The 22,954-nt window shown below is 38.7% G+C and overlaps 1 protein-coding gene across 2 annotated transcripts in view; it reads left to right on the forward strand.

Annotated features, from left to right (window-relative positions):
- Positions 1-4,543: 4,543 nt before the first annotated feature.
- Positions 4,544-22,954, forward strand: part of tenm2b (teneurin transmembrane protein 2b) — a 319,514-nt gene continuing 301,103 nt past the window's right edge. For both annotated transcript variants that reach the window (XM_046867732.1, XM_046867731.1), the window contains exon 1: positions 4,544-4,823. The gene's annotated coding sequence lies outside the window, so the exon portion shown is untranslated. The remainder of the gene's footprint in view (positions 4,824-22,954) is intronic.

The raw sequence follows: 22,954 nt of genomic DNA on the forward strand, positions 1-22,954 counted from the left end.
GAGAGAAAAGAAAATAAAGATAGATAGATAGATAGATAGATAGATAGATAGATAGATAGATAGATAGATAGATAGATTTATGACAATAACCAACTACAGAAAATGTAATCATATACAGCAACAGCATTAAAATGTAATTATTATATTTAAATAAATAAATAAATAAATAAATAAATAAATAAATAAATAAATAAATAAATAAATAAATAGTGAGTTGTGGGAATTCCTTTTTAACTTAATTTAATGAGCAAAAAATTCATTCTTCTAAAAGGAAATGATTTCCAAATCACCAAAAACGTAAAAATAAATAAATAATTGTTTTTTAGTGGGTTTTTTTTTTTTTTTTTGGAGGTACAATGATGGAAAGAGTATCAATGACTCTTTAATGCAAATGAAAGTAAGACTAATTCGATCATCTGTTGAACATAAATTCTAATCCAGAAAAGTTCAGGCGATCTACATAAATATACAGCCTATACAGTATACAATATGTAGGCATGTGTGTGAGTGTTTGTAATTATAAACAGGCTGGATGACTGTAAGAGCAGAAATAAATATTGAGGATGCATGTAGTCCATAGCGCTGTGTCCACAGGCTGTGCAGTTTGCTTGGAGCCCCCCGTTGATCAGATAATACGCCGTAATGGCACTTAGATGTATTTAACACAACATGGAATCACTATCAAATACCCAAGTGAGAGCTTGGTTTAATTCTTAATCATTGAGCTTTCATTTTGTAATACATCCAACTAGCTAGTTTACTTAGCTAGCTAACGGCTTTTCTATTCATGTCTATTGGCTGAATGTTTAACCTTGTTAATTCATATTTGACAAATAATTTGGTAATAAGTTTACCCGAATCAGCCTCACCTGATATTGTTAAGGAACTAGCGCATGTAAAAACGACAGAGATATTCGTCTGTATTTATTGCTAAACTCCTAATGCAGTGTGGGCATATCACTGTACTATATATCTATATAGCACTTTATATCACAGAAACCCTGTGGCTTGTTTGACTGCGAAAAGCAATAAAATCTATCTCACGGTCGGAGGTTTGTTTCTAATGGAAATTTGTACAACATAAATGAGTAGATTTCTCTTGTGACCTCTTGACTTTGTACATCCAGAACTGCTACAAAGAGTATGAGAACCTTCGGTTATTCTTTTTAACAATTTTGTTTGGATTTCACGATCACGCTCTGAAATGTCACATGACCAAAAATGCTCAGCTAGCTGATGGACACAAAAGACTGACTCCATTCCCTTCGGTGCGATAAAATACACCGAAACTGCTACAACACATCTGCAGATTCTCGGCAGGAGTCGAGCACCTCATAAACTCAGAGTCTCTCACCCATTACACCAAGCTTCTCTGGCTGCGGTACGTTCGGACGGAGACGCCTTTAATGCATTCTCGATATACTGCTATATCACCTGCTGAGCTTTATATGAAATGAAAGCGAGTTCCAGGTCAAAGAGCTTCACTCTCATAAATATCTATTCCTCCTCACGGCGCTAGCAGCAGAGCAGCGTCTGAGTCTTAACGAAGTCTCATTATCAGACCCGGAGCACAACGTGTGATATATGAGGATTATGAAATTATTGTTAAATTATTCGAAAGGCAAACACAGTATCATCAGCGCTCTGAAAACACGGCTCTATTTCATATACAATCCGAATCAATATTTCTCAGCAGCCGTATTATTTCTCATCAGCAATAATTCAATTAGGTCAGTGGCGTATTTGTTCTCATGTGTCGCCTTTCCAATCTCTGGACCCTATTTCTATTATCTGTGTTTCTCTGGAGGGGACTCTTTCGCTGGCAAAACAAAATGAATGCAATCTGTCATTATCAAGCGAGGTGCACATTTTTTTTTTTCAAACAGGACTGCAGAGAAATGTGTCTACATGACACAGGTATATTGAGTAGAGTTTTTTTTTTTTCCGAAACTCTCCCCCTAATAGAGCATGGCCATCTATAAGAGGAGGTTCACTTGCCGGATTTTCATCCTAATGCAATTCGCATAGCATGAAGCCGTGCCGGTTATTACTTTTCTACTCGTTTTCTTTGCTTTTCTTTTTAAGGAAAACTTTGATTTAGAGCAACAGTCGGTGACTTTCAAAACTTTTAGTAATGAGAACTGAGTGTAAGGACATGTTCACCAGCCTCAACGAAACGATGCGCAGCTTAGAAAGTTCAGGTGGAAGATTTTACTTTGGGTATAAGATACACCAAATTTTGAAATGACTTTATAAACAAAACATCTTGAAGTTTTCCACCTGTTGTTACAGATTTAACTTTTATTTCCTAAAAATAGACAACTGACCACGTTCCAAATTTAGTGCAAGTCGTACAGGTAGCTGTATAAGTCCTAGTTGTAATATTTGTAGTAGTAGACTTTTTGTAGACTTACTTGTCAGAAATGTTTTATTTCCCACTTTTCATGAATAATACAATAATAAAATATAATGTAATTTATTGGTAAAAACTGTTTTGAAATGTTACTCCGGACTTTCGAGACACTCGCGGTTTCTCGCGAACTGTCAGATTTTTCGCGGGTTGCTCTCGGTCCGGTTCCAAATAGAAAGTCGGCAACTATCGAGGTCGCGAGTGTCAAGATGGCGAGTATCAAAGTTCCACTCTATACGTAGGAGTGATAGTAATAGACAGTGTTTTTAGCAGTACTAGTAGTAGTATGATTAAAAGTAGTAGCAAGAGTTACAGTAGTAGTAATAGTCAAAATAGCAATATTATGAGTATAATAATGAATATAATCCCAATTTTTTTTAAAAATGCATCCTGATGTACACGGACAGAATGCAAAGAATGCAGAATTCAGCCGAATACGAACAAAAGACGTGATGCTACACAGAGACAAACATGGCCCTGTCTCAACGTGCCTTCAAATTCAAAACTACGCTATTTTTTTCCTTAAAAAATTGTACATGTCATCAATTTAAATATTTTATATGTTTTCCAATGTTAATAAAATGTAGGCCAGGCAGAGGAACCGAGCTGAGAAGGATGTGCTACAAGTTAAAGCAATAAAGGATGGAGATGGAAGTGTGTTGACTAGTGAAGAGAGTGTGTTGAGAAGATGGAGGGAGGATTTTGAGCAGCTGATGAACGAGGAAAATGAGAGAGAGAGAAGGTTGGATGGTGTGGAGATGGTGAAGCAGGAAGTGGATAGGATTAGTAAGGAGGATGTGAGAGCAGCGATTAAGAGGATGAAGAGTGGAAAGTCGGTTGGACCAGATGACATACCTGTAGAAGCATGGAGATGTTTAGGAGAGATGCAGTGGAGTATTTAACCAGGATGTTCAACAGGATATTGGAAGGTGGACTACAGGGGAATAAAGTTGATCAGTTACACCATGAAGTTATGGGAAAGAGTAGTGTAAGGCAGGCTGAGAGAAGAGGTGACCATCTGTGAGCAACAGTATGGTTTCATGATGAGGAAGAGCACCACAGACTCATTTATTTGCTTTGAGAATGTTGATGGAGAAGTATAGAGAAGGTCAGAAGGAGTTGCATTGTGCATTTGTGGATTTAGAGAAAGCGTACAACAGTCTGGGGTCAACGGTGCAAAGTAATGGAGAGTGTGTTAGAGAAGTGAAGAAAAGAGTGCAGGCAGGGTGGAGTGGGTGGAGAAGAGTGATAGCAGGAGTGATTTGTGATAGAAGAGTATCTGTGAGAGTGAAAGGGAACGTTTATAGGACTGTGGTGAGACATGAGATGTTGTATGGTTTAGAGACAGTGGCATTGAGGAAAAGACAGGAGGTGGAGCTGGAGGTAGCAGAGCTGAAGATGCTGAGATGTTCATTGGGAGTGATGAAGATGGACAGGATTAGAAATGAGTTTATTAGAGGGACAGCGCATGTAGGACGTTTTGTAGACAAGGTGAGGGAGGTGAGATTGAGATGGTTTGGATATGTGCAGAGGAGGGACATGGGGTATATCGTAGCAGGAGTAGTACATGCATTATTAGTAGTAGTATAACAGTAATATTACTAATAATATTTTAATAATAAAAGAACTTCTAATTTAATAATTGAAGTAATTTAATACTATTAGCAGACTGCAGCTTTCTGTGCTGTCAAAGAAAGTAGCTAGCTCAGGTGTGTGTGTAAAAAAATGTGTTTGTGTGTGTGTGTGTGTGTGTGTGTGTGTGTGTGTGTGTGTGTGTGTGTAAAGAAAATGTAGTGTAAACTTACACCTGCACATGACTGGACCTTATGGACCAACATTATGGAGATTGTTTTGGGGTGTGTGTGTGTGTGTGTGTGTGTATGTGTGTGTGTAAAGTAAATGTATTGTACACTGAACAGTAACCTGCTTTAAAAATACGATTGATACACATTTTTACTCCTGCGTGGATCCGCGTGATGCGCAGAACGCAGACGGCTCCTGTCCCATGCGTCTGTACGTGATGGGACGTCTGTCTCTCGCGCGCGGCACATGAAAAAAAAAAAAACCTCTGGACGTGCGCTTCCTGTTTTTTGATGCTTTCCACGTGCGCGCGCGCTCCCACGCCCACGCACACATGCACCTCGGAGGTGGAAGCTGGAGTGCGGTGTTTGTGTTGCTGCTTGGTTTAGATATAATAGTGTGTGTGTGTGTGTGTGTGTGTGTGTGGTGTGTGTGAGAGAGAGAGAGATAGACTGGCGTGTTCCTGTCTGAGGTGCGCGAGCCATCAGGCGGCGTGTCGGCGAAAGAGACAGAGGGACAGAAAAGACACTGCGGCTCGCGCGCGGACTCAAAGTTCAGACAGTGTGTGATGGGAGAGATGACAGCGCGCGCCTGAGACACGACACCGGGACAGGTAAGACATTTCGGGTGTGGGTGGGGTGGAAAAAAGTATATGTGTGTGTGTGTGCGCGCGCGAGACACCGTACCTAGGAGTGTTTTCACTAAAAAAGGATCTCTGCATCGGACCCGATAACACACATGGTTACATCCTAACTCGGAAAATGCAGTGTGTGTGTGTGTGTGTGTGTGTGTGTGTGTGTGTGTTTGTGTTTGTTGGAAACAAATCACTTATTATATTTAAAAAAATATTTATAAATATATTTTGCAAAACAATCCTGGTAAACAAGTTTGACAGTCGAACACACACACACACACACACACACATACAGGTCATCAGGTCACAGATGTGTGTGTGTGTGTGTGTGTGTGTGTGTGCCAACGTACCTAGGACTTTGTAATGAGAATCGCTGCATCGAACCTGGTAGCACGCACTGCATGGTAAAATCCTAAATCTAAAGCTGCACTGTGTGTGTGTGTGTGTGTGTGTGTGTGTGTGTGAGAGGCAGCCATATCAATGTTAAACTATCAATATAATTTATATATATATATATATATATATATATATATATATATATATATATATATATATAGCTCTTACAGACACACACACATACACACACTCACACACAGTTTACAGGGTCTGAGTTAGTGCAGTTAAAAAGTCGATGTATAATAATAATTTGTCTGCCATGCACACATGGATTGTGTGTGTGTGTCACTGTGTGTGTGTGTGTGTGTGTGTGTGTGTGTGTGTTTGTACTGTAAGTGCTTGGTGGGGGGATGACTCAAATAATATATACCTATAAGTGAACCTGGTGAAAGAGTTTCAATGTTGAATATGATATGATTTGATTGCCTCAGACACACACACACACACATACACACACACACACACACACACACACACACACACACACACATATATGGCTGCATATCTCAGATGTGTGTGTGTGTGTGTGTGTGTGTGTGTGTATATGAAATCAGTGCTCGACTTTTTAACTTGTTGCCAGCAATTCAACTAATAGCATGCAGAAACGCTAATTGTGTGTGTGTTGAAGGGAATCACACAAGACACAAGTGCACTTTTTAAAATGTGTTTCACACAATTAATTTTGTGATTCTTGTCTACACTAACTCAGGGATGTGTGTGTGTGTGTGTGTGTGTGTGTGTGTGTGTGTGTGTGTGTGTTGAGGGGAATCACATCGAGGGCCGATTTCAAATGCGTTTTACACAATGAATTTTGTGATTCCTGTTTAGACCAACTCAAGATTAGGTGTGTGTGTGTGTGTGTGTGTGTGTGTGTGTGTGTGTGTGTGTGTGTGTAAGCACGTATGGAGGTTTGTCCATCTGAATTTTGCCTTTGTGCTACTGATTGGACGTATGCCTCTATTCAGCCTTTTCCACATTTACATATAAGCACTTTCATCACGTCTGTGTACCCTAGGCAAACCGAGACACGTGTCTGAGTGCACGTGTAGCTGTGAAAAAAAAAGCCCAGCTTCTCATTTACACTCTGCACTTGAAGTCAGAAGAAAGTCGATCTTGGTGGCCGGACATCTCAGTAAAAGCTTTACTAATGGCTTTACCCGGCCTGACTGACCTGGTCATCCATCATCTGCATTTAGTCATCCATCATGCCAGACGCCTCTTTCGGGAAACACGAGCCTCGGCAGCCGGTTGTCCTCTGCACTGTGCAGGAACGCTTAGCTGAACTTCGACACGGTTATAAGGGTTGCGCCGTTTTGAATTAAATTTTTTAGAATTTCAACTGATAGAGCGCCATCTTGATTATTTCTCATCGAATATTAAAAATAAGGGAGCAGTGTCATCATTTTTAAAAAAATCGTAAAAAAAAATCTAAAGAGGTTCAAAATTTCTTTCCATTTTTTTCATTTCATCGTTCAATTCAATTTAATTTATTTTTATTTGTAGAGCGTTTTCAACAATGAAAGTATTCGTCAAGCAGCTTTACACAGAGCTTTATACAAGTTGATTTCTAATGAGTGAGCCAGTGGTGACTGTGGCAAAGAAAAACTCCCTGAGACGGTATGAGGAAGAAACCTTGATAGGAACCACACTCAATTCATCTACTGAACCGGCCATTTGAAGGTACTTATTATTATTCATCCAGTCTGAAGAGCAGCTGACACTTAAATGAGACATGGATTGAAGTGTTGCAACGCTGACACCATGTTCAAACTATACGAAAGGGTTTACAAAATAGTACTTTTATTTACGTACGTTTTTACACTATTACCTTCAAAATAGTTTCCTTTTACATCAATACTGTGTTCTGTATTGTTGAAAGATTTATGATCAAACTCTTGATGTCACCCAAATGAGGATGGTTTCCCTTTTGAGTCTGGTTCCTCACAAGGTTTCTTCCTCATAACATCTAAGGGAGTTTTTCCTTGCCACAGTCACCATGGCTGCTCATCAGGGGTAAACACACATCGTTCACCTTACCTGTTAAATTCTGTAAAGCTGCTTTGAGACAATGTATGTTGTGAAAAGCGCAATAGAAATAAACTTGACTTGACGTGAATCTCAGCGTTCCTGCCAATTCTGGAATGTGTCCACAGGATTCGCACAGGATCTTTTCAGTGGTGTCAAAATGGTGACCTTTTGAGCCGGACCTTCATCTTGGGAAAGAGGGAAAAATCTGTCAAAATCTGGCGAGGGTGGGTGCGTAAGTGAGATCATGTGGATTGTTCGCCGACAATCAACATGCACAAGTTGCTGAACGCTTTCGACATTTTGGGTGCCTGAGCTCATTGAAAGTCTTCCCGATCTCTCGTCATCTACCAGTGATGTTTTTCCGTTGCTCGAAACGGCCCGAACGACGCATTGAAGAATTTTCAAATGTATGTCATGTTAATTGTCTCTGTGGCAGTTTTGCCCAGTTTCATGCAGAATTTCATGTTTCAGCTTTGTTCTAATTCGCTGTCCATGAGAAAATTGCAGACTAGTTAGCGACATTAGTCTCTAAACTTTTTGATACCTTCTTGTATACTAAAGTATTCCCCCCGGGTCGATCCTGGATTTTTTTTTCCCCAAAAGGCAACCCAATGCCTTATTTATTACACCTGCTTAGTGTTATTCCTCTAATCAACAGATTAGCACATTTCGAGGACACAAACAGGATTTTGTATATTTTAAACGTCTATGCGTCATCGACGTAACGATCGTGTGCGTGCTGCTTTCTGTCATGGTTTTGCTAGTTTGACTGGCACTATCATTCTCTGCATGTTCGTCTCCTCCGTCGATGTGAAAATCATGTCTGCATGTGATATGCGATTCTTCTTCCCTGGTGTTCCAGGTGTCCATGGAAAAACACAGATAAGAGGAAAGAGATGTAGGTGGAGTGAAGGAGTGGTGGGTACTGATTAGGAAATGACTGACGGCACCCTAAACACAAACCGGGACACACTTCATGACACACTTGTGGCGAAGACAAACAACTTTTCCTATTTTATTAGTAGATAATTCTGAAAATGGAGCAGATTCAGTGAAACAGCGTGTTCCAGTAGTAACATCTTTGGCATTAAATGACTCTAATACACCTCTTGCTTTTCTTTTAGTACTGTTATGGATGTTGTTTTAAAAACCATACCCTGTTTCGAATGGAATATTCGTGGCCGTAATCCCCCCCCCGTTCGACTCTTGCGCCGGAGAGCTTTTCCTCTCCAGTGCGCCGTGTGTCATCAGCCCAAACCATATGCAAGCTGTCATCACAGGCTCACCTGGGAAGCTCCCATTACCACCCTATTAACACGACAGCTTACAGCAAATTACAGCGGGCGACATGTGTGCAGGCTTCTGCCGGGGAACAAGAATGCGATGGTATGGCAAGCGCGTCATCCTCTCATCACAGATACGGACAGCTCTTCCCTAAGCCCTGCACATTAAAGGATTAACCGATATAGACTTTGGGCAATGGCCTTAACGCAGCACCCGCATACAAAGTAGCGGATCGAGAGTACGGCGATAAAATAGAGCCGTGTTTACGCTACACTGACAAAAGTATCGGGACAGTGGACTTTTCCAGCCATTTGTGGTTCTTCAATAAATTGTTACCACAAATCTGGAGGCACACAATCGTATAAGATGCTTTTGGATGTGCTAGCAGGACATTTTCCCTTCTCTAACTAGGTAACCTGTTCCAGCATAACAATGCCCCTGTGCACAAAGCCAGGTCTATGTAGATTTAGTCTTCATGGGCTGGAGCGGCCTGCTGTAAAGCACCTGAGCTCAACCCCACTGAACACCTTTGGGATGAATTGCATCCCATTGAGCACTAATCTCTCCAATATCTTCCCAAAAGAGTTAAGGTTACAAGAACCTTGTAAATAGAGACTACATGAGATGTTAAAAAAGCACACACAAATCCACAAACTTCAATTCATCGAGTGAATTTTGCAATTCGATGTATTGTGTGGTACGTCGTAAGATTCCTGTACAAAGGATTTATATTAAACCTGTTCATACATACAACATGCGCATTTCTATCAAATACTGTTAGCGTTTCCAGGCAAACGAATAAAGCTGGAATTCCTTTAAAGGACAAAATCGAGCTTTTCTTTTATGAATCAGGTAAAAAATCATTACTTTTTAAAACCCTCGTAAAACCCTCACTGCTTGACAGGCAGGAACTGGCAGCTCGTTTGGCGTTTTTCTAATAACCCTAATAGGCAATTAACGTGGAATTATACACTAATGATTGAGCACGCATGGACCCAATTGCACCGTTTGCCGAGTTCAACAGTAAAGCACCTAATACACATGCAGGAAGCAAATCTCTGGTGACACCAGGACACACACACACACACACACACACACACACACAGACATACACACATATACAGACACATACAAGGTAAAACAATGACTTTGTTTAGCTGATTTTACGTTTTTAAAAAGTTTCAATTGTAAGTTACAATTAGTTCCAAATCCACTGGCAAGACTTCGCTCCAGACTGCATCCACTTCTCAGCTGAACCAATTTTATTCCATTTTGTTTGTCACTTTTAACAATAGTCAAGATACCAAGGTATGTCATAATTCCTTTGACTTATTAAATATCCATTTTTATAATCATTTGATTAAATTTTTAAAGTAATCTCCAAGAGACAAGTATACAAGTAGCTTATGCACAGTACTGTATATTCAGAGTATACAGTAGGTTTAGTGGTCGGCACTATCTTGTGTTATGTGTATTGTCTTCTGTTGTCTGTCTGTCTGTACTGTTGTCTGTCTGTTTGTACTGTCTGCACTGTCTGTCTGTGCTGTTGTCTGTCTGTTTGTACTGTCTGCACTGTCTGTCTGTACTGCTGTCTGTCTGTTTGTACTGTCTGCACTGTCTGTCTGTACTGCTGTCTGTCTGTTTGTACTGTCTGCACTGTCTGTCTGTGCTGCTGTCTGTCTGTACTGTCTGCACTGTCTGTCTGTCTGTCTGTTTGTACTGTCTGCACTGTCTGTCTGTACTGCTGTCTGTCTGTTTGTACTGTCTGCACTGTCTGTCTGTACTGCTGTCTGTCTGTTTGTACTGTCTGCACTGTCTGTCTGTACTGCTGTCTGTCTGTTTGTACTGTCTGCACTGTCTTTCTGTACTGCTGTCTGTCTGTTTGTACTGTCTGCACTGTCTGTCTGTACTGTTTTTTGTCTGCACTGTTTGCCCTCTGTTGCATTTGATGCACTTTATGTAGCTTTGTGTTGTTTTGTAGCTCTATGTTGTTTAGTGTAGCACCAGGGTTCTGGAGGAACGTCGTCTCGTTTTTACTGTGTACTCTGTATCACTGTGTATAGTAGAAATGACAATAAAAGCCTCTTGACTTAACTTGTCTTGACTTGACTTAAAGTAGTCCTTTAGATTATATTATTGCTGTAGATTATTGTAACCTCTCCCTCACAGGCAGAGTTTTGATTTAGGGTGTATTCCTGTCTAAATGAAAAGAAAGAAAGGTGTTTTACACTTGTCACGTTCCAATGAAATTCTTTCTTCGCATGTCCCAGCATTTTATTATGATTTTAAATGTATTTATAATGCCTCTTAATGCTGCTTGAGCACGATGGAGCATTATGTTAAATGTACCATTCTGTTGATTGGGGGTGAATCTAACAAATAATTAGGCTACGTTAATAACTACGGGAAATGTCAGTTTGAAAGCAAACCTTTATTATCAAATACAGATATGATTTGAGTAAAACATGTATTTGAAACTTATTTTTCTTTCGGCTGCTTCTTTTAGGGGTTTACCACAGCGGATCATCAGTCTCTATTCCACCCTGTCCTCTACTTCTGCCTCTTTCAAACCAACTACCTGCATGTCTTTCTTCACCACATCCATAAACCTCCTCCCTGGCCTTCCTCTTTTCCTCCTTCCAGGTGGCTCCATTCTCAACATTCTCCTACTGATATACCCCATGTCCCTCCTCTGCACATGTCCAAACCATCCTAATCACACCTCCCTCACCTCTTCAAAACGTCCTACATGCGCTGTCCCTCTGAGAAGTCCCTCTGACTTCAAACCTATTGAACACCTTTGGGATGATTGTGATCGCTGACTGCACCCCAGGACTCCTCACCTCACCTACATGCATCAGTACCTGACTTTACTAACACTCTTGTGGCTAAACGAGAGCAAATCTCCATAAGCACACTCCAACTTCAGCGCTGTTAGCTGATTGGTAGTTTCACACTTCCTGTGTAGCCTCGTTGAATATCCTATTTAACAGACGGCCTTGTCTTCGCAGGCATGGAGCTGGAGCTTTGCCTTTGAGGAACAAAGTCTAAATTAATAAAAGTGTGCAATCAATTATAAAGCCTTTGTAACCTGCAGGTTCAAAATGACTACAGAAAAAGACATCGATTTTCTCCTTTTTAAGATGAATAATTAAAAGCCTGAATATTTCATAACAAGAGTCTTTCATCATTTTAATTTTTTCAATTTTTTTTTTTACTTTTTTGTTTTATTTTCTATTAAACCTATAGTTTAGGAAAAAAGTGATTCGAGTAGCAGTGAAATGTGCTGTATTTATAAAAAAAAACACAAGGCTATAAGCACTATTTAAATTTTATCGGTTGCTTTTTTGTCATTTGACCTGCTGTGAATCGATCTCACCAGGACTCAACATGTCTCCACTGTGTTAGGAAGCTGTGAATGGGAGACGTCTAAAAATACATATTTGGAATCTTATCGCCAATTCCAAAGTCTTCCAAAAAATTAACTAAACTCACGAGAAAGGTGTTTTATGGCATTACAATAACTGTAATAATAAAATAACTACTTACACTTTATAGACAAAAGTTTGTAGACCCTTGAACATTAGATTCCTATGTAGCGTTTTTAACATCCTATTCCACATCAAGTCCCCTATGTACTGCTATAATTCCCTTCGCTTTTCTGGGAAGATGTTCCACTAGATTTTGGATTGTGCTTATGGATTTGTGCTCATTCAGACACAAGGGTGTTAGTAAAGTCTGCTACTGATGTAGGTGAGATGAGGAGGCCTGGGGTGCAGTCAGTGCTCACATTCATATATAGGGTTGAGGTCATGTCTCTATAGAAGGTCACTCAAGAACTTCCACTTTGTTCACATGTTGTCATGCTGGAAAAGATTTACTCTTGATTTACTCTTGAACGCATCTGTTGAATTCAGTTATTCCTTGTTGAAACCTTTAAGCAAACTGATGGTCATTTTTTAAAGGTGTAGCCAACTAATTTGGGCAGGCATTTGCTACGATGTGTTTTGACATTCAAAATGAAGGCAAATACAGTAACTCTCTTCAGTGATTTCTGTAAAGCCACACCTACAAACCACTTTGAAACTCCATGCTTGGCTAATGGGAATACTATGGAAAGCATTGACATACACCAACCAGACAATACATTATGACATTGTAACATTATGAGTGGTGAAGTGAATACCTGTGATTATCCCCTCATTATGGCACCGGTTAGTGGGTGGGATTTATTAGGCAGCATTTCGTCATTATAGTTGATGTGTTGTAAAAATAGGCCGGATTTGGATTGAGGATTTGAGCGAGTTTGACAAATAGTGATGTCTAGACGACTGGGTAAGAGCCTCTCCAAAACTGCAGCTCTTGTGGGGTGTTTCTGTTCTGCAGTGGTCAGAATCTATCAAAAATGGTCCAAGGAAAGAACAGTGGTGAACCTGTGACAGGGTCCTGGTCGGCTGAGGCTCATTATTGCAAGTGAATAGCGAAGGCTGGTCCGTGTGGTCCGATCCAACGGATGAGCTCCTGTAGCTCAAATTGCTGAAGAAGTAAATGCTGTCAATTCTTGAAAGGTCTGGACTGTTTTCGCAGCAAAATAGTATCGTCCTGATTGGTAGAATGGAAAGCTGGTGCCCCTTGAACACAATTACCGTATTTTTCGAACTATAAGCCGCTACTTTTTTCCCACGTTTTGAACCTCACCTGTGTTCTGAGCTGCACGACATCAAGAGAAAAAACTGTTTTTTAAAATGCACGACGATGCTAAAAGATAAACTCCCGAGAGAAATAGTTGTGAAAGGAAGGAGGAAGACAGTGAACAATGACTTTCTTGGTAGGCTACTGTTTAAATACAAGCCGTTGTTGCGCGTTGAGTCTGGGTGAAGGGAGAGCTCACTAACTCCAGTTGCAACAGAAATCATATAAGCACAGACTTATTTTTCTTGGCAACAGCGTTACGGGTTAGTCAAAGAAACTTAGAAATGAGCATCAGAAAATAATAAGGACATAATCCTCGGTCTTGCACACATGCAGTAATATCGGAAAAATGCGGCGGCAGGCTATTCCCAAAATGCCGCTCTGCTCTTAAAGGGACAGACACTGTCGTTAAATCCTGTGTAAAGTTCATTAGTTTCAATGTAGACGGCTTATAGACAGGTGCGGCTTATTGATGTTTAAAATAAAAATCTTTGTCAAATTCAGTGGCTTATATACGGGTGCGCTTTATAGTTCGGAAATTACGGTAAATAAACATATTTTATTGAAGGTACTTCATAGCTGATTAAAATGGCCAAAATTTGACATTCTGGACATCCACATTTTTGAGAAGGCTTTCCATTAGATTTTGGAAAGTTGCTGGAACGTTATATTGCCACAGCATACAAGGATATTCTATACAGCTGTGTGCTTCTGATTTTGTGGCAACACTTTGAGGAACACCTAGAGTGCGTATGGGTGTAATGCGTGAATGTCCACAATCATATAGGCCATATAGTCTATCTTTAATGATTTATATAAGAAATGGTGTCCATGTTAGGGCTTACAGCAAAACAGCTGGAATGTGTGTAGCTCACAGCACTGATCCCTGAAGAAGCTTTTATTTTGCATAGCACTTTAACATATTATGCCTCACCTGACCAACTGAGCTTCAAAGCAAATGGCAAGACTTTGTTCTCCTGCACAGGCTAATTCTATTTCGTTTAATTTATAATAGTTATCAGAATGAAGCTTCACAATAACCCAGATGTGAATTTGTTCACATGTAGAGCTCTAATGAGCAAGCCAGAGGTGACAGTGTTGAGGAAAAACAGCATGAGGAAGAAACATGCCGAAATCCAGAGAACACACTGAACATCTGGGATTTTTTTAAAATTTTTATTTGAAATAAAAAAGAAACTGATTTTATGTCAAAAATTCTACTTTTTGCTGGAGTTGTAGCTGATTATATAAATCCGCAATAAAGTTTTTGTATAAGAAATTAGAAACAATGTAGAACAGGTGCAAACCTTTGAACGGTACATTATTTTTTCCAATCGAATTTTTATTCAAATTTGTATTATTTATTTTAATAAATGTTTATTCATAGTGACTCGGGCATTACGTTCTTGATTGCTGATAAAAATTGTCTTAAAGCCTGTGAACAATAAACTAAATACCAAGATCTAAATTGATCAAAAAAAGTCGTAAAACTCAGCTTATTGTCATACCCTGGGATTTTAATTTCCAACTTATTAGAATGAATGTTCATGTCTTTATGGCTCATTTCCTTTTTAAAAAAGCACTGCAGTTTTGAAGAACAGCAACGTTGATAAGAAAGTTGCCTGGTTCTGAAATGCTTTTAAAATACAGTTTAGACAGCAAGGAAACGGTTTCTGGCATATGACCTTGCTTTGACTTTTGGGTCAAAATTCTAAATCAGTTGGATTGTTGGTTAGAATGATAATTCCATGTACATCCCAAAAACAATTTATTTGTTCTTGAAACTTCCTGCTAACTGGGATTTTAGATGGAAGAAGTAAATGTACAATGTGAAAACAACCACAGCAACACAGTTTTTCTTGTGGGGACCAACCAAATGTCCTCATAAGACCAAAATGGTCCTTGTGGGGACTAAGACAGAAATCCATGTTGGCTTTCACTCTGGCACTGACTAGAATTATAGCATCAATTTAATAAAGAAAAACAACTAAGAAATCTGTCACATCGTGTCCTTCATGGGCCCAAATGTTCAGTAGAATCAAGTGAAGATCAAAGCTGCGGTGGAATTGGATTCGGACAGCAGAAAACATAAAAACCACATAAGATGCACACTATGTGTAGACAGTATTAAAGGACTTTTTCACCCATATGTGGTTCTTCCACAGAAAGTTGCTGCATACTTGGAGGCACACAAATGTATAGGGTTTGATTGTTGATTGTTTTCTATTGGCAAAAATCCATACTGATAGTTTTTCCGGGTGGAGTGGGTGAGGAGGTACGCTGTCATTAAGAGAGAGGCTTCTAGAGGCAAATCACTGACGTCATGTGCTGTTTATTTTTACACACGAGACTGCACAGAAAGCACTATATGAAATGTATTATTTATAATATATTTATTATATAATTATATGTATTAATTAATATATTCACATTTATTTCATATAGCATATATTCAGCATTTTGCACAGTTTTTTTTCTTTTCGTAATAAAGTTCAGTACTATTGAACATCTATTATTCTTTTTAATAACTACATTTACCCTTTACCTAAAATAAGAGACTCAAAAGAGACTGTTCCAGCATCACAATGCCCGTGTGCACAAAGCCAGCTCCATGAAGATATGCTTTACATAGGTTAGAGTGGAAGATCTCCTGCTGTACCCCATGCCTCCTCCCCTCACCTACATCAGTACCTGACTTTACTAACATCCTGAATGAGCAAAAATCTCCATAAACCCACTCCAAACTCAACCCAAAAAACTTTCCCTTCTGTAATTTACAGAGCCTAAATGCTGTTCCGGATCGTTCCGGCTCACTTTAACCCAAACCTGTAATGGAAAAGTGTTGACTTTCCCTTTTTTCCCTCCCTCTTAATGCCCTGCACAGTTCCACAGGATGTTAACAGCTTCTTGTGGCTGTCTAGTCATCAGTGGCTTGAGGAAAGTGCTGGAGGCTCGACAAAGCTCGGGCCGTGAAGCGGAGCTCATTTCCAAAGCAATTTACCAAGCCACTACCCTGCTTCATAGTCTGTGTACAGAGTGTACTCATGTATGTTCATGTCTATTTAAACGTGTTACTTGTTTGTCGTTTTTTTTTTTTTTTTTCCTCTCTCCGGACTGTTCACGCGCACCTCCGGCGCACTTTCTATAGATTCCTTAGCGGGGGGAAAGCAGTTTGGCAACTGGCGAGCTATCAAATGTAAAGGGGCTGGCATGAAAAAAAGTATAGAGAGCGATAGAGAGAGAGAGTGAGAGACTCTTCCATATGCGCACACAGATGGACACACTCAAGGTGCTCGGGCTGTTTGGGGAAATGGATGGGTAGCGTTGAATCACCAGTAAGTAAAAGTGCATTTGCTGGCACTGGAGTGCTCATCTGGACACTCAGGACTTATTTTGCAAAAGAGAGAAAAAGAGAGAGAAAGAAGATTTTTACTCATGAGTCATTGCTCTTTTTTTTTTTTTTCAGTTTTGCAATATGTTTATCAAAAAAGGCAAAGTACAGAGGGGTGTACTTTATTTCATTGAAAAAAAAAATGGAGCATGTGTACTAAAAGTAGCAAAGGCACAAGTTTGAAATTAAAATCCCCAACAATATGGAAAGTCTTCTTCGATTTCAATGACTATTTTGCACATTTTGGAAAGATTTAGGAAAAATTGCGGTGGTAATGGTGGTTTCGTTGTCGTGTGTTTTTTTCAAGGTGTTTGTGTATCCATCTGTCGCTCCAAGATACCGGTTAGAAGGATTTTTTTTTCCAGAACAAGTGGTAGAACGTTTGCAGGATTTCTTTGATTATTTTTCAACTCCTTCAAATATTTTGATTCATTTTTGATTCATTGATTCGTTTTTTGCACGTTTTCAATCAAAAATGCAACTCTTAATGCAGAGGGTGGGATTCATTTCACTGGGAAAAATGTAGAATGTGTGCTAAAGCCAATGAAGGTAGAAGGTTTTAATTAGAAATCCTGCTTTTCCACTAGGGGGTAAGATGGCCAGGTGGTGTTTGAGGGTGAGGTTAAGGTTTCTTGGCATGCTGCTGCACACAGAAACATTAAAATGCAGTAAAACAGAAGGGATGAGGAGATTCGTGAGGAGCAAATTTATTTATTTATTTATTTATTTATTCATTCATTTATTTATCCGTCTAAATGCTTCAGGGTTATAACTTCAAATCCAAAGCAGTCCAGACTTTTTATTATGCATAAAGCCATCCTGCGGGTTTCCTCTACTGTTCGTCCTCAGCCTTTCATTCCGCCTTTCCTTCTTCAATGACAAACACACGCTTAAATTTAGCAGCCTCGCTACTTTACTTCTAAAGTCTTTTCAGTTGCGAGATGTTACGTAATACGTCTCTTCCGATGAAAGACTGAGAAAAAAAGCACAGAAACACCAAGAATTGCAGTTGTTAGATTTTTTTTGTTTATTTTTAAATAGGCAGCGTAGAAATGTACTGATTACAATCACTAATTCAAAACAATTATATAATAAATAAGTATTATTATTATTATTGTTATTATTACTACTGCTATTATATAGTTATTAATTGTAAAATAATTTGTAATATATTGTAAAATATACTCTAACACAATAATAATAACAATATTAATAAGAAGGAGAAGAAGAAGAAGAACTTTATATAATAAAATTATTATTATTGTATTATTATTATTATTATTATTATTATTATTATCTTTTTGGCTTTGGATTTAGTTTATTTGATATATAACCTAGTATATAAGTATACAGTTATTATTATTGTTACTACAATTATATAGATATAAAATATATTGTATATAATTCTATATAATAATAATTATAATAATATATTATTATATGATGTTTTAATTACCACATTACATATACATACATATACATACTATTATATATTGCTATCTATCTATCTATCTATCTATCTATCTATCTATCTATCTATCTATCTATCTATCTATCTATCTATCTATCTATCTATCTATCTATCTATCTATCTATATATATATATAAAAATATGAAGCTAATGCCCAAAAAATCATAATAATAATAATTATTATTATATTTATTATTATATATTATAATATTTATATTTATCATTTTCTTTTCTTTAGATCAGACCAGGTATTCCACTATAATGTACCACCTTGCCAGTAGCATTAAAGGGGAGATTAATTCCATTCACAGAGAGCAGATAAAGTGGTAACTACAGCTCTCTTATAAAATTTTTTAAAATAAAACAACCACTCTGTATTTCAAAGACAAACAAAATGTAGCATGTAACATGTGCTCACAAACATATATCTTGTAATAATAATGATTAACCATTAAAATACACATTTCCCAATCATGTAAACTCCTCAACAAGCATATCAAAGCCTTCATGATTCAGCCACAAACCAACATTCCTTAAAGGATTCGAGGGTAGTAAAGTAAGAAAATATTTGACAGAACACTATCTTACATCTTATACTTGAAGTGTTTCTACACACTGAATTAAAGGAGAAGGAACTTAAGCCTAGTAACAGGTTAGAAACTTTTCCAAACTTCGAATGTTGTCTATGAATGTTGATTTCTCAATTTGTCCAAACAATCAGTAGCTAAAGTTTTATGGGGCTGAGCTTTTTTTCTACTAATTATTCAGGTACATATTCCATTTGGCAGACACTCTTATCCTTAAGCCTTAACTGAGCAGGTGTGGGCTGTTAGCTCAAGGTGCTCAGTAGTGGCAGTTTGGTAGTGCTGGGATTTGAACTAACGACCTTCAGATCAGAAGTCCAATGCCTAATCCTACTGAGCTGCCACATGCCTGACTTCTGCTCACAGCACTATAAGACTTGACTCCAGTGGGACAGAAAGAAGATTTCCAGGTCTGTAGAAGGGATTGCTTTGGATCTGATGGATGAAGTTAAAGAATGTATTGAGGTTTTATTAAAATCGAATAGGCAAAAAGTTGTGATTGTACATCGGTTTTCTGTATCAGTGAAACAAATACGTCGAATATACACCTAATGTGCTATTTAAAAGTGCCCCTCTGGGTTTCATTAGTATATATACTGTAATATTATTAATATATTAATATATTAATATTCATTACAGTATATATACTGTATATATTTGTTTTTAATTTTTTTCATTTTGTATGAAGAACAATGTTTTTGTTCTTATGTGAAATATACAAAACAGGTTTTCTGCAGGTTTTCAAGTCAAATTTATGACCTATATAAAAGACCTCTTTAAGGCCATTAAGAATTCAATTTAAGACCTAAATCATGACATCAAAAACACAGACACAAAATACCTTGTTAGCAACTGGCTTCAACCGAGCCCCAAATTCAGCTTTTTCAAGCCAAGTATCGCAAACTTCCCCATAGCTAAAAAAATAAAATCTGTTTTACATCTGCGGTACAATGCGAGAGATTCACTCCAATAACAGAAAGCTGATTGGCTGTTGCATGTTGGTTTTATTTGCAGTCGTAATACATTGAATTATATTTGGACTGGCGAAATAAAGAACTTCAACACCACAGAAACTAACAAACAATAACGTTCTAAAGTGCTGAAGAGAACATTTGCATGAGAATTAGAGGTAGCGTTACATGGACATCTGAAAATTAAGACCTGTTTTAAGTTATTTAAGACCTAGAACAGCGAACTTAAGACTTTTTTGAACCCCACAGGAACCCTGTAAAACTCAGGAATGTTTTGTGTATCTGAGACAGCCCTGAGAATAAAGTAACTTTCGCTTCTGGAAAGTCATTTTCTGCTTAGATAAAGATCATAATTTGCGAGTCATTTTCCAGGGAAAGCTCAACCCCGTGGGGTTCTGGCTCAGCGTTCCAAATCACTATTGGCCGCAGTCAATCATCGCTAGCCGTACGTAATTGTGCGTTCGCTTGCACTCTAATGAAATCAGGAGTGTGTAATCTTCACTCGATGCAGGATACGAGTCAAGCTAATGGAGAAAGAAAAGTCGTTTTTATTGTGGTCAAGTGCTACATTTCAACAGGCGCTTTCTGGCTGTAATTTACGAGACATTAACGCGCTTAACTCTTTCATTACCAGACAGGAGCCTGATCACACCAGCAGGATCTTTCAGACGTGGCTCTCACAGCGTCTACGGGGCTTTCTTTCCCCTCCGACTCTTCTTCTTTCCCTCCTCTGGTGGATATGAAATATGACGTTGGGAAATGTAATTATTGCAGTAATTCAGGACACTGTGCTGGAGGCGTGCAGTCTCTAGGTGATGTTCTTAAAGACGAGGGGCTTTTTTCTCATGTGCTTCTGGGGATTTGCTTTACTGCAGCCTAAGTTCTGTCCAAATCGCTTAGTCTTTGGGAGATTAGACTTCAGGCGAACCCTTTCACGTGCAGCTTACTTAAGGCATATTACTATCACGATGTTTTAGTGCCACGTTAAAATCTTTTTTTAAATCTAAGGTTATGAGATTATAGTAGTAATATGAGAATTAAATGTAAATATTTAAAAAAATAAAGTCAAATGTATGAGAATAAAGTAGTAGCAGCATGAGAATAAAGTCAAAACTATGGGAATAAAATCATATACAGTATTTTAAGAATAAAGTCAGAAATCTGGGAATTCAGTCGTACAACAGCAATACGAGAATAAAGTTGTAGCCGAAAGAAGTCAAAATTATGAGATTAAGGTCGTAGCAATACGAGAATTAAGTCGAAATATTTGAGGGATAAAGTCAAAAGAACGGAAATATACCGTAGTCGTAGCAGAATTAGAATGAGGTCGAAATTACAGGAATAACTTTGTAGCAATACGAGATTTAAGTCGAAATATTTCGAGAATAAAGTCAAAACTACAAGAAAAATGGAGCAGTATGTCAAAATCACAGCAATACAAGAAATAGTAATATGAGAATAAAGTCAAAAAATCGAAAAGTCAACATTATAAGAATGAAGTAGAAATTCGGATAATAGAATCGTAGCAGTAGGAGGATAAAGTCGAAATATTCTAAGAATAAAGTCAAAATTATGAGAATAACATTGTAGCAATACGAGAATAAAGTCGAAATATTTCGAGGATAAAGTCAAAATGTACAAGAATGAAGTTGTAGAAACAGTGTTTTACTTAGTACATTCTCTGCCTCTGCCTCACAAATCTTTCTCTCCCTCTCTTTGACCTGTAGGGGAAACAGTTCTAATTACTGCGAGCGGACTCGTTCCTCTCTCTGCTCTCTCTGCTCTCGCTGCTCTCATTAGCATGCTGAGGAGGTCCGGGGCCTGATAGAAATGCTGATTTATAGACAGAGAGCGACATTAATCCCTGATCGCTCGGTAAATTGAGTCTGCATTGGGGATAAAAACACGTCCCTTCTCCGCTCCAGTCTCCTAATGTTTAATATGCGCATCGTCGCCCACGCAGGGAAGCGTCGTATTTCCTAGTGGAGCACAAACGCCTGGGAAGGTGATATATCTCCCGCTCGCCGGACGACACGCCGGTGTGGTGTGCGATACGATTTTCGGCTTTTATTTACTTAAAAAAAAAAGAGTTGTGAGTGTAACAACATAACAGACTCCTAGAGTGCCATGGAATATCGGGCGCAACGAAAACAACACGGCAGCTCAGCAATATTCAGTGTATACACTGCACTGCCAGTTTATTAGGTACACCTGCAAGGGACATACAGTAATAAAGCAGCATGCGAGTGCAAATTGAGAACCCGATAGGTGGCACCTCATAAACGATACACACAGAGCGATCATTTGGTGCACGTTTTCGAGACGCTGTTCCATACGTCCCGTTTCCCGGGTGCACATTTTCCCGTTGGCTTTATTTATTTATTTTGTCTCCTGCTCCTTAAAAGGTTTCTTTCTATTCCTGAGCAGAAACAAAATAACGTGCAATCTGCTGCAATCTGTTGCTTTTATTTCTCCTCGCCTCGCCTTTAGCTCTTCACAGAAAGCCGGCGCTGATGCCTGACAGCTTTAAGTAGATTACTCACAGGCCTGTTTTAATGAGCAAGCCGAAGACAAGCCCACTCCGAGACGAGGATAATCAGCCTTCAACGCATACACACACTCTCGGCAAAATCAGCCAGCACGCGGCGCAGGCAATGAAAGTGCCACCTGTTGCTTGCGCTCGAGCGTACGCGGGCGAACAGGCAGAATAATACCACATCCATCCAGTCCACGCTTTAGTCGCTGTGGAAATCGCTAATCAGGTTAATCTGTCATCAAACTGTTTTAATTAACCTGATCAGTCAAACGTCAACGCAAGACCGTTTGCTCAAGTAATAGCACCCATTCATAAGCCAAGTTAACCGTGAATAATACTTTAGTCATTTCTTTCTTTAAGTCTCATTAAAAAGTTAATTAAAGCGAAATTAGCAGCACGTACAGTAAATAGCGTCTGCCGTGCAGTTCAACCCAATGAAACTGTGAAGTGTGACATTCTTTCGCAGTGTGCTCAGGTTTAGCCTTACCTACATATACAGTCTTTGCTACCCGTGTCCCTGGGACACAACATGACCTTCTTTGGGTCATTTTTGGACTCCATAAGACCTACACACAGAGTGTTTTATGGTGTTTGAAAGACATGCAACAAACAAGGTCATTTAACACTATGAAGATTTACTTTGACCAAACAAATATACAAACGTCACACTTATTTCTTTTTTTGAGAAGTCCTCCCTCAGCATGAATAACAGCTTTACACACTCTTTCAGCTGAAATACTTTGTCATGCCTTTTGTA

This window comes from Silurus meridionalis, chromosome 15 (assembly GCF_014805685.1).
Source record: "Silurus meridionalis isolate SWU-2019-XX chromosome 15, ASM1480568v1, whole genome shotgun sequence".
In the NCBI taxonomy this organism is placed as follows: domain Eukaryota; kingdom Metazoa; phylum Chordata; class Actinopteri; order Siluriformes; family Siluridae; genus Silurus; species Silurus meridionalis.